Source organism: Rutidosis leptorrhynchoides, chromosome 4 (genome assembly GCF_046630445.1).
Source record: "Rutidosis leptorrhynchoides isolate AG116_Rl617_1_P2 chromosome 4, CSIRO_AGI_Rlap_v1, whole genome shotgun sequence".
Classification (NCBI taxonomy): Eukaryota; Viridiplantae; Streptophyta; class Magnoliopsida; order Asterales; family Asteraceae; genus Rutidosis; species Rutidosis leptorrhynchoides.
Genome location: NC_092336.1, coordinates 519676959 through 519690916, shown reverse-complemented (window position 1 = coordinate 519690916; position 13958 = coordinate 519676959). Strand labels below are relative to the sequence as shown.

At 34.5% G+C, this 13958-nt stretch overlaps 1 non-coding gene across 1 annotated transcript; it reads right to left on the bottom strand.

Moving 5' to 3' along the window:
* Positions 1 to 6445: 6445 nt before the first annotated feature.
* LOC139846179 (small nucleolar RNA R71) lies at positions 6446 to 6552 on the bottom strand. Its single transcript, XR_011758915.1, has one exon. It is a non-coding gene; the product is annotated as a small nucleolar RNA R71 (small nucleolar RNA).
* Between the last annotated feature and the right edge of the window lie 7406 nt (positions 6553 to 13958).

Sequence of the window (13958 nt, the reverse complement as noted above, 5' to 3'; positions counted from 1 at the left end):
AGCAGTACTGTGAATTCTCAGATTGTTGATCCCAAAACTGAACTTCCACCAAAAGGTGAGGGTTCAAATTTAGGAAGGGCGATGAAATATATTCTGTCTAATCGTAGACAGACTGTTAAATAGCAAGTCACGTCACCCACTCCAGCTAGGCAACAGAATAAACCCCCGAGGAGACATTATTCAACTTCTAGGCGTCAAGTGTTTAATGCTAATGGTTTTGATAATGTTAACTGTTTCAATTGTGGGATGTTGGGATACAGGGCTATGAATTGCAAACCCATTCGACAGACACCACACAAGAAGATTGATCTTAGTCCCAAACATACTTTTGATAGAAGATCATCTTCACCTGTGTTTAAACCTACTTCTGTCAATTCAACTGAAACAAAAGTTTTTCAAACAAATGACTATTACAGGAAACCATTACCAAAAAATGTTGTTTGGAAACGTAAATCAGAAGTGAAAGGTGTCTAAAATTCTGAAGGTCCTTCTGGATCTAAGGGATAATGGGTGGAATTGCCAGTGGTTGGCGTTGATGGGAAACCCACTGCCATTCCGGCATGGGTGGCCCTTTCTAACTAATCTCCTTATTTTTGTGTGCAGGTCACCTACAATCCTCGCTGCAGTACATGGATTGTTGATTGTGGGGCATCCCGGCACATGACAGGGAACTTGTCCTTACTTTCTAATGTGAAAACAGTGGATGGAGGACCAGTTTCTTTTGCAGGTAGTGAAGGAGGTTTTATTACTGCGCAAGGGGTGATTGCTAATGAGAATGTCAGCTTTGATAAAGTTAATTTTGAGGAGTAAATGTCGAACAATTTGCTTTCAGTTTCACAGGTTGCTGACAAAAATGTATAGAGTTGCTTTTGATGATAAATTGTGTTATATCCTGAGAAAAGAATTCGTAATTCCGAAAGACATGATTCTGATGACTGCTCCTAGGTGCAAGGATCTCTATATCCTTGATATGTGTAAGGCTCATGTTAAAGCAGCTACAGGCCATCAGGCCTTCATTTCTAAGGCTACTGAACAGGAGTCGATTATCTGGCACAAGCGTATGGGTCATCTGAGTCTAAGGAAGATGAATAATCTAGTTCACAATGGACTAGTTGATGGTGTTAATCTTAAGAGCTTTCATATTCCTGAAGGGTGTCTTTCGTGTAAGAAAGGGAAACAGACAAGAAAATCTCATGCATCCAAGAAGCATCATTCTGTTAATATTCCTTTGGAGTTGTTGCATATGGATCTCTTCGGTCCAGTTAATTACAAGACTATCACAGGAGAATTATATTGCATGGTAGTTACAGATGAGTATTCACGTTTCTCTTGGGTTGTGATGCTAAAGTATAAATCAGATACTTTCGAGCATATTAAAGTTTTGATTCTGAAGCTTGAAAGTTTATATAAGTTGAAAGTTAGAAAGATTCGTACCGACAATGGTACGGAGTTCAAGAATAACAACATGCTGCTGTTTTGTAATGGAAAGGGGATACAACAACAGTTCAGTCCTGCTTATACACCTCAGTCAAATGGGGTTGCTGAAAGAAAGAATAGGACGTTAATTGAAACCGCAAGAACTATTCTAGGTGATGCATGCTTACCTATTGTTTTCTGGGGAGAAGCCGTGAGCACAGTGTGTTATGTGATGAACAGAGTTCTAGTGGTGAAGAGACACGATAAGACGTGTTATGAATTGTTGCACAAGAGAAAGCCTAACATTAAATATTTTGAACCCTTTGATGTACCTTGTACAATTCTGGTACGAGACGCTGGAGGGAAATTTAATTCAAAGGTTGTCTCTGGTATCTTCTTGGGATATGGGAGTCCAAACAAAAGAGTGTATAACACTGAGTCAAAGTGTGTGGAAGAAGGTTATGAAGTTGATATTTAGCGCAATGATCCGCCTCATGTTAGTAAAGGGTTCGCATGGTAGTTTGAATACGATAAATTATTTGATTCTTTCAATCTTCCACTGGAGGCTACAGATGATGAGATCCTAACTCAGATGCTGTATGATTCTCAGAATTCTACATAGAATGTTATCTCTATTCCTAGCCAGACTCAAGTCCAGACTCAAAGTTCTCTTCAGAGCCCGATTCAGAGTCCGCGGCAAACTACACATAGTGACAATTCTAATGCTGATCCTAATGTGGAGATGGTGTATGAGACAGATGAAGATAGTGATTCAAAAGAATATGAGGGTGTTAATCGAGCACGGTTAACAGAAGAGCACTTAAATCCTCTTTATAATTAACCTCCAACTGTAACAGTGTCTGAACAGCCAACTGAAGCAGGAGGAGTACGTAGATCAAATCGTATGATCATGCCTCCAAAACGTTTAGATGACTACTATGTTGATACAAGAGGCATACCTCATATTGGGATTCCTCATGCCAAGAGTAATGAAGCATCTACGTCTGAAGTTCCTACTACACCTGATGTTCCTGAAGTAACTGAGAGTCAATCGACAGCAGAAAATGTTGAGTCAGAAAGTGCGAATGTGGTAGCAGCTTTCTATTCCTCGTTGAACAAGACAGGGAGAGTATTTGTGCATGCTCATTCATGTTATGTGTGTCAAATTGAACCGAACGATGCTTTTGAAGCACTGAAATATGATGAGTGGGTTTGTGCTATGCAGGAAGAGCTGTTACAGTTTAAGCATTTGAAAGTTTGGAAACTAGTCAATCCACCACATGGTTGTGTACCCTATGGTCTTCGATGGGTGTTGAAGAATAATAAAGAGGAACATGGTATCGTGATCAGAAACAAAGATAGGTTGGTGATAAGGCTAAAAAGGAACATATATTTCAAAGCAAAATCCCCCAAGAAAGACAAGATTTTAGTTGCAATTGTTCCATTTTCAAGTAATATTCGTTTATTTTAAATAAGTGCGAAGACAAAAGGCGAAAACGACGAATTGAAGACACAAAGGTCCAAAAAGCTCAAAAGTACAAGATACAATCAAAAAGGTTCAAATTATTGATGAGGAACGTCTAAAAATGACAAGAGTACAAGTTACAAAACGCAAAGTACAAAATATAAAATTGTACGCAAGGACGTTCGAAAATCCGGAACCGGGACCAGAGTCAACTCTCAACGCTCGACGCAACGGTGTAAAAATTACGAGTCAACTATGCACAAGAATAAAATATAATATTTAAATAATTCATAATAAGAATAATATTAAATAATAAAAAGTTGTTAATTGAGCATAGTTCAGGGGTCATAAGTGAAAATTCAATTTCTAAATTCGCCTATAAAAGGCTTTGTAATCGTAATGTAAAAACACACATTTTTCTATCTTTTTCTTATTTATCAATATCAATTATCAATATCTATATTCTATATCTCTATCATAATGTTAACTTAATAAGATATAACAATAATCTTAATTTTAATTTTAAATTATGATAATAATAAGATTTATGATAGAGATCGTTTGAGTGTGTAAGTCGAAATTCTGTCCGTGTAACGCTACGCTATTTTTAATCATTGTAAGTTATGTTCAACCTTTTTACATTAATGTATCGTAACTAAGTTATTATTATGCTTATTTGAGCCGAAGTAATCGTGATGTTGGACTAAAATATTAAGAAGGGGTTATTGAACTTTGGACCATAATTAAGGTTTGGGCAAAAGACCGACACTTGTGGAAATTGAACTATTGACTATTAATAGATGGGGGGTATTGTCTAATTGAGTGACAACTCATTGGAGTCTGTCGAACCTATCTTCAAATTAATTAACCTAATAATTAATAATGATTATGGTTGTCCTATTTAGTGATGTTCATATGGAATCTGTTATAATCATTTAATTAATCAATTGGGTTGGGTAATTGATTATTCATTCTGATCAAGTGGATGAATTAATATTCATAAACTAATTAAAACAGGGGTGGATTACATACAGTGATAACTGGTGTAATTGTTGACAGAAGTGATAACTGCGTCACAGTTTAAATCCTTAATCAGTTGGAATATTTGACTTCGGGTATAAGGGTAATTTGACGAGGATACTCGCACTTTATTTTTATGACCGATGGACTATTATGGACAAAAACCAGATAGACGTATCAAATAAACCAGGACAAAGGACAATTAACCCATGATAATAAATTAAAATCAACACGTCAAACATCATGATTACGGAAGTTTAAATAAGCATAATTCTTTTATTATATTTCTCATCGTATCTTTATTTACTGTCATTTTATTACTCGCAATTTTATTTACTGTCATTTTATTTATTGTCATTATTTTACGCACTTTAATTATCGTCATTTATCTTTACGCTTAAAATATAGAATCGACAAACCGGTCATTAAACGGTAAAACCCCCCTTTTATAATAATATTACTACTTATATAATTATATATATTTTGTATAAATATAGTTAAAAATATAGTAAGTATCACCAGCTCCCTGTGGAACGAACCGGACTTACTAAAAACTACACTACTCTACGATTAGGTACACTGCCTATAGTGTTGTAGCAAGGTTTAGGTATATCTCATCCGTAAATTAATAAAACTTGTGTCATATTTTGTAGTATTTTGTATTAAAAATAATACTATTTCGTACCCTCACGCTACATCATCAAGTTTTTGGCGCCGCTGCCGGGGAGCGCTAAAACGCTATATTTTTAATTATAATAATATTGAAATAAAATATAATAATATAATAATATTGAAATAGAATATAATAATATAATAATATTGAAATAGAATATAATAATATAATAATATTTTAGAATATATTTTGAATCGTAAAAGTTTTAAAAAGTCGTATTTATTAAATACTTCAGGGGTATATTATGTAAATTGTAATTAATAATTTCTATCATGTCGCTTTCATGTGAATAGTAAATTAATTAATTTCTTTTCATTTACTATTCATGAATAGTAAATGAATTAAAAAAAAAGTTTTGAAAAAAAAATAATAATTATAAAAAAAAGTATTAATTTGTAAAAAAAATCATTTTTAAAAAAAAAAAAAAAAAATTGTAAAAAAAAAACGTTTTTTTTTTAGAAAAAAAATTCGTTTTTAAAAAAAAAAACGTAAAAAAAAAAAAACGTAAAAAAAAAACAAAAACGTAAAAAAAAAAAAAGTAAAAACAAAAAAACAAAAATTATTAAAAAAAAATATATATTTTTTAAGATTTTGTCTATAAAAAAAAATTGTTTTTTTTAGTTTTATTACCTTTAGATTTTTAGACTATAGTCGCAACTTTTAGTATTAAGTTTAGTTTTGCCATAGTTATTTTTACTTCTAGAATTTTTAGGCTTTGCCGTAAAATCCCTTAAGGTGCTTATTCCTTAGATTAAGTTTTAGGTGCTTTAGAATTTTACGACGCCGTATTTCGCACTACTTTCTTATTTTTATTTTTCGACGCCTATTTTTCGACCTTTTTATTTTTCGACCTTTTTCGACGCGCAATCTTTTTCTTTCTTATTTCTCGCCATTCTAGTTTTTAGGACTTAGATTTTTTTCTACTTCTTCTCTAAATTTCTTAAAATTACGAAAATTTATTTTAAGTGGTTAAATTGATAGACATCAAAATTTTCTGGTTCGTAGTAATAGTTGGATTTGTACGTGGACCGAGTTATTGGAGCCAAACAGTACTCAATTATATTGAGACCAAACGAATCCTGCCCCTCTGCTGCATCTTTTGGCTATTCGAAACGTGGGCAAAATCAGAAAAGTCTATTAATTGGATAACTTATTATAATTTTTCTTTCCTTTTTAAAAACTAATAGGATATTCAGTGAATGCACCGAGCAAGACGTTCGCCGCCGGTCATACGTTCACCACCTGTAACTCGATCAAGACATCTAGCAAATATTGTCGCCGTTGATTTTTCTTTAGAATCGTCATCTAGTCGAACAAGAACTCCAACTCAAATTTCCGATAATCCATCTTTTGAACCCGACTTCACAATTAAGAACTCGGAGCATATTCAAGGACAATTCCAAGATCTTGAACCACTAATTATTCCTCCTGAGCCACAAACCATTAAATCAGAATCCTCTAGTGATTCGTATTCAACAAATTCAATTATGGAAGTAACGGAACCTCTAAGTATGGAAGATCGAATGAGAGCCACACGCACGGGCCAAGGTCACGCCATTATTAAGCCAGAAGTTAATGCGCCAGATTATGAAATCAAAGGACAAATTCTACACATGGTAACTAACCAATGCCAATTCAGTGGTGCACCGAATGAAGATCCTAACGAACACCTTCGTACGTTTAAAAGAATTTGTACACTATTCAAAATCCGAGAAGTGGAAGATGAGCAGATCTATCTCATGTTGTTTCCCTGGACTTTAAAGGGAGAAGCCAAAGATTGGTTAGAATCGTTACCTGAAGGGGCGATTAACACATGGGATGTTTTAGTTGAGAAATTTCTTAAAAGATTCTTTCCGGCATCTAAAGCCGTGAGACTTCAAGGAGAAATTGTTACGTTCACACAAAAGCCAAATGAAACATTATATGAGGCGTGGACAAGATTCGGAAGGATGTTGAGAGGATGTCCTCAACACGGTTTAGACACTTACCAAATAGTACAAATATTCTACCAAGGTGTCAACGTTGCTACACGAAAAGACATCGACATAACAGCTGGTGGTTCCATTATGAAGAAAACCGCAACTGAAGCTTACAAGATCATTGATAGCACAGCCTCCCACTCACATGAGTGGCATCAAGAAAAAGATATCTTTCGATCATCTAAAGTGGCTAGAGCCGATTCTAGCCATGACTTTGATTCCGTTTCCGCAAAAATAGATGCTTTCGAAAGACGAATGGAAAAGATGAATAAAGATATTCACGCAATACGAATCAGTTGTGAGCAATGCGGTGGACTACACTTATTGAAAGATTGTCACATTGAACCAACGATGGAACAACGAGAGAATGTTTCCTATATGAACCAAAGGACGGGAAGTAATTATCAAAATAATTATCAACCGCCAAGGATAAACTTCAATCGAAATCAAAACATTCTTTACAATCCAAATGGACCCAACAACAACTCGTATAACCAACAAGGTTCGAATAACCAACCAACTCAAAACAACACTTTCAATCCACAAAGACATGGCTTGTATAAACCACCACAACAAACCGAAGAGAAAAAGCCAAATCTAGAAGAAATAATGGCAAAGCTAGTTGAATCTCAAACACAATTTATTACATCTCAAACTCAAACAAACGAAAGGTTTGATCAGTCATTAAGAACTCAACAAGCTTCTATTTTGAATCTAGAAAAACATGTTGGTACTCTTGCTAGCATGATGAGTGAGAGGGAACAAGGAAAGCTACCGAGTAATACTGAAGTAAATCCTCGAAATGAGAATGTTAATATGGTTTCAACAAATTCTGAAAAACCAGCTCCAGAAGATGGGAAGGTTTTAGATGAGAGTAACAATGAAGAATTTACAACACCACCACCACCCGAGTATGTAAAGCCAGTGGTGGAACCATATAAACCACCCATCCCGTTTCCAATAAAAGGAGTTGAGTATGAGCAAGTGATAGGTAATAAAGATTGTGATACCTCTGGAAAGAAGAAGAAGAAAAAGAATAAGGAAGTACAAGAAACAAAAACCGTAGAAGTAAACCCGGTGAATACAGTTCCACCAAAACCTCCACCTAGGGTAGGTGATCCGGGTGAATTTATTGTTCCTTGTCTACTTAGTGACTGTGTCATGTATGATGCACTAGCAGATTTAGGTGCAAGTGTGAGTGTTATGCCTCTTTCCTTATATAAGAGATTAGGTGTAGGTAAGTTAAGTCCAACGGATATGAGTGTTCGACTCCTTGATCAAACCATTAAGCACCCAGTTGGAATTGCTAACAACCTACCCATTCAAGTAGGTAATTTAACCTTTCTAGTCGAATTCATTGTCATTGACATAGAAGAGGACCCAAACATTCCTCTAATTTTAGGTCGACCATTCTTAGCGTCCACCGGGGCGTTATTTGATGTAAGAAAGGGTAGAATGACACTTAGTAATGATGAGAAATCGATCACCTTTATGATTCGACAGTCTAAATATCCACAAACCAAAACCGTTGAACCGACAAAAACGATTGGTAAGAACCATGTTGTTTTACCAACTCCAACGGTAATGCTTAACAATAATAGAACGCCTAAGTGTGGGGAAAATGAAGTAACACCTAATGATGACTTGATAATAAAGAACCCCATAGTTGATACGAAATTAAATAACCCCGTTATTAACAGTTCAATGAAGAAACTTTTTAAACGGGTTATTGATGCTAAAAGTAAGGGAAAATTTAAGTTATATAACCGGTTAGTATCCAATCTATCGCCTAAAGAAAAGGCGAAGCTAGTTGAATTTGTGGATATTACGGAAAAAGCTGGTCACTGGCTTAAAGCAAAAGTCACAGATATGCAAGTTGATTATGGTCCAAAAGAAATTGACGATGAAGTTAATCACAATTTCGACACCACAGCTACCTAAGTGTGGGGAGATTCAAATGTTCTAAAAAGAAAATGCTATCTAGAGTTAGTTGTTCTGTTCTCGTGTAGTTCCGAGAATGGAACCCGATTGGTCTTTTCCGCTAGCAGACACTAAAGAACTAGTTTTCTCCCTCCATTCTGAATTTTTGTTTTGTAGGTTTTTTTTTATGAAATTAATATGCATTTTAATTTAAGTTTTTAAAAACAAAATTTACTTTAATTCATTAAGTTGAAAAAATGATTTCTAAAATTCGTCGTGAGTTGAAGACTAGGTCATTAAGCCGAAATTGCTTTACCCGAGGGTGGGACGGCAAATTTTGTTATCATTATTTTTAATTTTATTGATCTAAAGTATGCCAAAAAGATATTAGACTTTATAAATTTTTGAACGTGGGGTAATATACCCAACTTCAAAAATATGTATATATATGTTTGTATTTTATATTATGTACAAAACAGGGTAGAACAACGCACTTTCAAAGACTAACATTAAGTTCAGCAATAGCTACTGATTTTGACGACAAGAAGCAAAATATCAAATGTGATGTAAAATAATATGCTTACAAACTGGGTATTTTTAATCACTTTTCTACACTAATCACCCTCATGAATTTATAATTATAGTCTGATTTCATGCAAATGAGGGCATTGCATGATCTCAAGTGTGGGGAAGGGTTATAAATTCTCTCGGGTTTGCACTTAGTTTATTTGCCAAATTTTGTGAAAATTTGAAAAATTTTCAACTAACTGAATTTAAAATCATGTTTATACATATTTATGAACGGTGAAAACTAGGTGATAATACCGAAATTATCGTTACCTCGAAAAGAACATAAATTGAGAAACACCCTAAAACGCTTGAATTCATTTAAAATGAAATAAAAGAAAATAAAAAGGCAAAGAAAGAAACTAAGTGTGGGAAGAATGTACCAAGTTATTCAATTTAAAACATATATCACATATTTTTGTACAAGATTATTGCAGGTACTTTTGCTTTGGACGATACTAATCAGTTTTACCCGGTTTACTGTAATACATTTGAAAGAAAGATGGATCTACACGATGAATCAATTCCATCATTAAAAGGAAGTAAAGTCTTCCGAAAAAGACACGCGCTTCTTGATTTAGGTCAAGAAGTTGTCGTCCAGACCAGCTGTAGGTTGACGAAAAATCTAGAAAAGTCATCTCTAAAATCAGCAGGAAATCCACGGACCTCAGCATCAAACAGGGTCGCCAAGTGGTCAGATTTATCCTAACCATGAGAAGGATTTATCTCGTACAATGGGGAGGCACCGTGCAAATTAGCTTGATAAGACTAATGAATCAGATCCCCAGAAAGGATAATCTCCTTAAAGATTAAAAATCAGCTTTTAAGACTGATATTACTCAATCCTTGAGATTGACCTTAAAGATTGAGAATTCAAACTCATGGAATTCAATGATATCTAAACTCGAGCTTGAACGAGAAAAATTTTGATCAAAATTACAAACCGATTTGTTTTCTGAAAACCCATTTTCAATGCGTTCATTACCATTGAACGTAAAATCCTAGGAATTCACCTGGAATTCATTAGGTCACCTGAACAAAATCGGGTGTCAACCGTAAGAACGGTGGTTGCATAGCATGGTCGGAGACAGGACCTTGTGCCAGACCGAAAAATTATAGGATGATCTTTACTATTGCTCCTACCAAGGATAGTACTAGCATCCGACACGTTTTTAGACCATAATCAAATGCATGTCACGGGACATTGCCTTAACAGTTTCTTGTTCATCGCTTTCCTTTACAACCGGACGGTAGTTTACCGAAAGGTAATATACGGAACAAGTAAATTGGATGTGTGCTTTCCGATACCGGGATAGCAGTGGATTACACGAACCTAAATGTTTTTAGCCAAAATATTGATCCACAAATATATTTTGCAACACCGATGGTGGGTCAAATCAGAAAACTTGTCTAGGGTAAAATCTAGCTTGAATTTTTAAAAGATCAAATGTTTTCATAAAGATCCAATTTCCTAAAGGATCTACATTTTTATAGTCATGTGGGACTGTAAACCGCCTTTCAAATGTGCAATTTGCTTTGGAAACCGAAAGTAAATCGGCTATTTAATTGCAAGTGTCGTTGACCTAAACCCAAGGCAACTGTGGATGACACACCCACCTTTAACCATGGTTCTATTGTTAATATCATTGTTTATACCGCTCTATCAAAATCACTGATGTACAAAGTGTGAAGAATAAAGAAGTGATTCGTGTGATGTATTATATTATTTCAAGACTGTATTGCTTGAGGACAAGCAACGCTCAAGTGTGGGGATATTGATAAGGCTAAAAAAGAACATATATTTCATAGCAAAATCCCCCAAGAAAGACAAGATTTTAGTTGGAATTGTTCCATTTTCAAGTAATATTCGTTTATTTTAAATAAGTGCGAAGACAAAAGGCGAAAACGACGAATTGAAGACACAAAGGTCCAAAAAGCTCAAAAGTACAAGATACAATCAAAAAGGTTCAAATTATTGATGAGGAACGTCTAAAAATGACAAGAGTACAAGTTACAAAACGCAAAGTACAAAATATAAAATTGTACGCAAGGACGTTCGAAAATCCGGAACCGGGACCAGAGTCAACTCTCAACGCTCGACGCAACGGTGTAAAAATTACGAGTCAACTATGCACAAGAATAAAATATAATATTTAAATAATTCATAATAAGAATAATATTAAATAATAAAAAGTTGTTAATTGAGCATAGTTCAGGGGTCATAAGTGAAAATTCAATTTCTAAATTCGCCTATAAAAGGCTTTGTAATCGTAATGTAAAAACACACCTTTTTCTATCTTTTTCTTATTTATCAATATCAATTATCAATATCTATATTCTATATCTCTATCATAATGTTAACTTAATAAGATATAACAATAATCTTAATTTTAATTTTAAATTATGATAATAATAAGATTTATGATAGAGATCGTTTGAGTGTGTAAGTCGAAATTCTGTCCGTGTAACGCTACGCTATTTTTAATCATTGTAAGTTATGTTCAACCTTTTTACATTAATGTATCGTAACTAAGTTATTATTATGCTTATTTGAGCTGAAGTAATCGTGATGTTGGGCTAAAATATTAAGAAGGGGTTATTGAACTTTGGACCATAATTAAGGTTTGGGCAAAAGACCGACACTTGTGGAAATTGAACTATTGACTATTAATAGATGGGGGGTATTGTCTAATTGAGTGACAACTCATTGGAGTCTGTCGAACCTATCTTCAAATTAATTAACCTAATAATTAATAATGATTATGGTTGTCCTATTTAGTGATGTTCATATGGAATCTGTTATAATCATTTAATTAATCAATTGGGTTGGGTAATTGATTATTCATTCTGATCAAGTGGATGAATTAATATTCATAAACTAATTAAAACAGGGGTGGATTACATACAGTGATAACTGGTGTAATTGTTGACAGAAGTGATAACTGCGTCACAGTTTAAATCCTTAATCAGTTGGAATATTTGACTTCGGGTATAAGGGTAATTTGACGAGGATACTCGCACTTTATTTTTATGACCGATGGACTATTATGGACAAAAACCAGATAGACGTATCAAATAAACCAGGACAAAGGACAATTAACCCATGGTAATAAATTAAAATCAACACGTCAAACATCATGATTACGGAAGTTTAAATAAGCATAATTCTTTTATTATATTTCTCATCGTATCTTTATTTACTGTCATTTTATTACTCGCAATTTTATTTACTGTCATTTTATTTATTGTCATTATTTTACGCACTTTAATTATCGTCATTTATCTTTACGCTTAAAATATAGAATCGACAAACCGGTCATTAAACGGTAAAACCCCCCTTTTATAATAATATTACTACTTATATAATTATATATATTTTGTATAAATATAGTTAAAAATATAGTAAGTATCACCAGCTCCCTGTGGAACGAACCGGACTTACTAAAAACTACACTACTCTACGATTAGGTACACTGCCTATAGTGTTGTAGCAAGGTTTAGGTATATCCCATCCGTAAATTAATAAAACTTGTGTCATATTTTGTAGTATTTTGTATTAAAAATAATACTATTTCGTACCCTCACGCTACATCATCAGTTGGTGGTAAAGGGATATCAACAAATCCCTAAAATTGACTATGATGAGGTTTTTGCTCCGATTGCACGACTGGAAGCAATAGGAATTTCTTGGCTTTTGCATCCTTCATGGGATTTAAAGTTTTTCAGATGGATGTGAAAAGCGCCTTTTTGTACGGAGAGATCAATGAAAGAGTATTTGTTGAACAACCACCTGGTTTCGAAGATCCTCATTTCCCAGAAAAGGTTTATTGGCTTGAAAAGGCACTTTATGGTCTTCACCAAGCTCCTAGAGCATGGTATGCAACGTTTTCCAACTATATGCTTGAAAACTGTTTTAGGAGAGGTGTCATTGATCAGACACTTTTCATCAAGAAGAATGGACAACATCTGATCTTAGTGCAGGTTTACGTTGATGATATTATCTTCGGGTCAACAGATCAAGGAATGGTTGATGAGTTTGAGAAAGTCATGCAGCAGAAGTTCAAAATGAGTTCCATGGGAACTATAAAGTTTTTCTTAGGTCTGCAGGTAGCTCAGACGGATAAAGGCATCTTCTTGCATCAAACCAAATATGTTGCTAATATTCTGAAGAGGTTTCAAATGGAAGCAGAAAGACAAGCTAAGACTCCGTTGTCAGTGAATCATGGGATCTCACCTGATTGTGAGGGTGCTCCAGTGGACCCTACGTTATATAGGGCGATCATAGGTTCTCTAATGTATCTTATAGCTTCTCGACCAGATATTATGTTTGCGATTTGTCTGTGTGCTCGTTATCAGGCGAATCCTAATGTTCATCATATGCTCGTGGTTAAGAATATTCTAAGGTATTTGAAAGATACACCGAGTTTAAGGTTATGGTATCCGTGTGAGGATGGGTTTGATCTCACAGATTATAGTGATTCTGACTATGGAGGGTGCAAGAAGGATTTCAAGTCAACATCAGGAGGTTGTCAGCTCCTTGGTAGCAAACAATAGTGGCTCAATCCACTTGTGAAGCAGAATATATTGCCGCGGCCAACTGTACATCACAGGTTATCTGGATTCAACAGTAACTACGTGACTACGGTTTGCAAATTTCTAACACTCCTATTTATGTTGATAATACTGCTGCCATAGTTGTCACTAAAAATCCCGTAAATCATTCTAAAACGAAACATATAGGGATTAAATACCATTTCATTAGAGATTGCTATGAGAAAAAGTTGATAGATGTAGTGCAGATAGACACTACAACCCAAAGGGCTGATCTCTTCACTAAAGCTTTTGATAAACTACGCTTTGATTACTTGTTAAAAGAGATAGGTATTAAATTGCTTAATGACGTGGTTTCTGAAACTGA